This window comes from Furipterus horrens, unplaced genomic scaffold, assembly GCF_987537825.1.
Source record: "Furipterus horrens unplaced genomic scaffold, mFurHor1.1.pri manual_scaffold_2, whole genome shotgun sequence".
Lineage (NCBI taxonomy): Eukaryota > Metazoa > Chordata > Mammalia > Chiroptera > Furipteridae > Furipterus > Furipterus horrens.
In genome coordinates, this window is record NW_028327172.1 from 50818153 (window position 1) to 50822655 (window position 4503).

The 4503-nt window shown below is 47.7% G+C and overlaps 1 pseudogene; it reads right to left on the minus strand.

The window, feature by feature from the left end:
- Window positions 1-281: 281 nt before the first annotated feature.
- Window positions 282-2798, minus strand: LOC150018561 (F-box only protein 34 pseudogene; annotated as a pseudogene).
- Between the last annotated feature and the right edge of the window lie 1705 nt (window positions 2799-4503).

Here is a 4503-nt window from a genome sequence, read left to right on the forward strand (position 1 = left end):
GCTGTTCACTCTATACAACTGGATTTTAACAGTGTTATTTACAGAGAGGCTCAAAACACCCATTGAAGGTAAAGGCACTCGGGTTTAATCTGCCCTTTCACATGCCTGTGAGATCACAACCATTATGTACACTGTAAACACCACAGGGCATGAAATCCATCTCCGACCCCAAACATCATCTCACAGGATCAGGCATATAAAGTCAAAGGTAAGGTGACTTTTCCTTTGTGAGCATACTTCACACCCATAGGATACTTTTGATAGGACACCATTCACTTATTTCAACTATGGTGCCAGTGCTCAAAACATTTCTGGAACCCGTTTTGGGGGATTGATTGCCTGAACAGTCCGCTGTGAACTTTTCTGAATGTCCTTGATGGGGGCAAGTTGTCGTCCTTTGAAGATGGATCTGATTTGGGGAAACAGGCAGAATTATTCACAGCCAAATGAACCAAACCATGTGTTACAACCCTGGATAAAATGTGAGTCACCACTGCAAAACAATGAGACCAGTTTTCTTGCACAGCTTGTAAAGTAAAAAATGCCTGAGCAATGGCTGTCCTGCAGGAGCAAGGACAGATTCTCCTAGGTGATGACTTGGAGACATCACTCACTTGAACAGTATATCGAGGTGGTGTTTTGAAGTTTAAAAAATTAGTCATTCTGTCGCCTCTCGCATAAACTTTAGCGTTCTTCTCAGTTTCAGTCCCTTTTGCTTTCTCAATGACTGCTCACTTAAAGCTGTGTCAAGCAGAGAGCCAGTCATTGTCATGAATCCCCAGCTCACAGCCAGGGAAGTCCTTCTTAGAGCGGTGGCAGCACGTCCAGAATCCCGGCCCGTAGGGCAATGCCTGGCAATAGGGCTTGGGGTGCCACCGGCACAGGGACACGTCCCCTTCCACGTATTTCTTCTTGCACTGCTTACAAGGATCCTCTCTGTAGCGTGGGTCTCGAACCCAGCGCGAGTCCGCTGGCCTGATGTTGTAGTATTCAATGATGAACTTGAAATAGCTGCAGGTACACTTAAGAGCCACTAAACTCTTGGTGGGAAGTAATCTGAAGATCTGTACCATAATGTGGTGGGGCAAGATAGCCATGTACGGCTTCGGCTCCAAAAGTTGCTGGATTTTAAACCTGGTCTCCAGAAGGTCTTGAGATGCTTGCTTCTTCCCAGTGAACGCCTCAAGCACCAGTGCTGTACTTCCTACAGGAGAGGCTGGTGCTGGCACACACGCATCAGCTGAAACGTCTCCTTCCTTAGATGCACTGCCATCCTCAGCAGCATCTGCAAGCTGGCTAGCCTCCGAAGCCTCTTTTGTTGTGTTTTCATTCGACTGGTGCTGACCAGGTGGCAAAGAAAACATCCTCCCTGGAAGTGGGACTTCACAGGACTTTAAACTAGAAAGCGGGCCTTTCTCCACCTCAGACTCAGCAATGCTAATGCACACAGATTCTTTTCTTTGTTGATCAGGATTTTGTGGCACATGCTCTCTGCTCACACAATCCACAGCACCTGTGGGCAACTCGACAGCTTCAAAACAGCTTTGAGGAGGAAAAACCAACTCTGATTCCTCTGTCGTTTGGACATCACATCTATTGCTGTCTTTCACAGCAGTTTGCTGGTGTGGCCCTAATGCTGCACTATCCACCTGCAAACTCATACTGGCTGGCAATGAGTGATGGCTGCAAGAAGCTGCATCCCAGGCCTGCTGCCCCTTAAGAGAACAATGCTCAGCTCTCGACGGGCCACAGTCCACCGATACAGCCCCCATAGGATTCACCTCAGTGGCAGGAGCCTCCAAGGAGCCTTTGTTTGATTCGCCTTCATCAGCTGGAGTGCCATTTGCAAACAACCCCCAGCCTCTTTCTCCATGGCCGTTATTCCTCATAAGGCTCCCAGGCTCATGCTGGCTCTGCTGCTCCGGGGACTCAGACTCACGCCTGGCTACCATGTTGAGGACATGGACTGGCTCACTCTGTGGTTCATTGACCTGAGGACTTCCTCTTTCTGTGGGTTCTTTACAAGCTCCTGGGCCAGAAAAGGGCTCAGAGGTTGCAGACACATCTCCGGATTGCCCAGAAACCCTCACCATGGCAGGTGACTTAGTGCAGTTTTTCCCACAACTGGCTGGCAGAGCAGCACTGGCTTTTTGCTCCAGGAAGGCAACCACCTGCATGACCAACAGAAGCATCCCAGCACAGGCACTGTCCCCACTGTCACTCACATAATGCCCAGAACACTGCTCAGTACCACACACAGAAGGCTCAGGCTTGTAGCACCTGCTGTTGACTTCCCTCATCTTTTCTAACTGTATCTTAGCGTCTTTAAGACCCTCTGATGGCTTCCCTCTTTTAGTAGCTCTCCCATCAATATCCGAGGAGCTTTTTATCATACATCTGATCCTATTGCTGCACTGGTAGGCTGCAAAGAATGCAAATTTTTCCTTGATATTTCTTGGTTTCACCACAGCCGAGGTATCACGCAACCCACCCCCTCCTTCGCCCTGGTGGTTTATTGTAGATGATGCATTCTTCTTGGTTTTAACATTCAAGACACTTTCTACAGGACTCTTCCCACTCACCCTGCACAGAATAGCTGGAGAGCAGACCCCAAAAGGCGTTTGAGATGATACCTTACCAGGAGAGGTGGGAGAAAAGACGCTTTCTTTCATGTAGCCAGCTTTGCATTTTTTGTCATTTATACTCTCCCAGTGGCTCACGGGAGTTCTCAGAATTTTCTTGCTGATTTCCAGAGGATTCATTTTGTTCTGCAGTTTCCAACATTGTTTTAGGTACATAACGGAGGCTCTTAATAGTCAAGGTCAGTGAAGGATTGAAGATTCCTATCCAAGCTTCCTGCTGGAGAGTCAGTAATGACAAGTGACTAGCTTCTTCCTGTCTGATCTCTTCTGGAAGATTAAACTTGTAAAATGCTAATATCGAACAACTTTCGATTCAAATCTGCTGCGATTCCAGACAAGAGGAGATTGAACTTCTTCCTTCTCCTCTCCAGAACCAAGTGACCCTTCCACGCGAAGGTGGCGTGACGTCATTCGCCGTCTCCTGGTAACCCCTGAAATCGCAGAACCGTGGAACCACAGCAGTTATGACTATCGCGAACTGAGGCTGACCGGCAGTTGGCTTGCATCAGCGCGGACGTGAAAGAAGCTTCCAGACGTCTATTCTGCCTGGTCCCGAGAAAAGTTAAGGGCCGGCGCCAGCTCACGTGCTCTAAGACACGAAGGACAGAGTGGCCAAGCTCAAGGGGGTATAACCTTGTGCAACCGTGTGCGAGACGACCCCACCCAGGGCCCGACTTTCTCACTGTCCGCTGGTCCCGGATATGGGAGACTGTCCGGTGCCTCCTCAGAGTCTATCCATAATCCCCTAGGCTTCAGCCCGGCTCTCTGCCTACTGTTCTGCCCGACCCTCGGTGGCCTGCAGGGGGTGCTCAGTGCCTGGCCAGTGCAAAGTCACAGGCTGCACGGGAGGAGGTGCGGGCTGCTGTGTTCCTACTCCAGCTGCACCCACAGGGTCCCCCCTTCTGAGATGATGTTTTAAGTAACCTGAAACATAACATGAACTCAATAACAGGAAGCTCTACTGATAGTATGAGTATGACTCCTCCTTCTATCACCATTATTAATTGGACTCAAACAACATTTATGGAGCACCGACTAGATGTCAAGCCCTCTGCTGGGGACCCCGTGATGAGAGATGAAAGTCAATGCCCTCCCACTCAACAGCTCAGAGTTAACAGAGAGGAGAAAGCTCTGTGTCCTCCATGAGCCACAAACGAAAGAGCATACATCATAACTGTCCTAAGCCTTCACGGCTCAACCCAAATCCTCTCTCCTTCATGAAACCTTTCCATATCCCCCTATTAGAAATTAATCTCTCAACTCCCATGTCCCCAGGGCCTTTGGCTTGTTCCTTTCCTGCAGTAGTTACCACTATTTACCTTGTATCAGAGTGATTTATACACATGTCAGTGTCTCCCGCTAAAATGTGAGTTCCTAAGGACAGAAGTATTTATGAAGGGCCTTTTGATGACTTTGGCTATTGTATGAAGGACCAACATAACAGCATCAATAATCTGCTTCACATTTAAAAATGATTTTATAACAAAATAATTCAAATAAAATAAAAATTTTAAACTTTTCACATTTTTATTCTCATAGCCGTTGTCTCTTTTTCGTGTCCATTTTATAGATTCCGTGCAGGAGGTAGAGAGCTTGCCATGACCTGTACAAGATCACAGAACTAGTTAATAGCAGGGCTAAACGCAGAACCTGAACTGAAGGCTGGCACTTAACTGATGCTGCACATTCCTAGTCTCATTAAATCACCCTGACCAAGTAACTCCACATTCTGCTGCACACAAGTAGTTTGGCTTTCCTTGCCATGAGTGTGGTTTAGTAAGTGCCCTCCCTATTTAGACATAAAATGAAGCCAGATGAAACAAATTGCATCTTTTAACTGCCTTTCCAGACTGATTGTAAC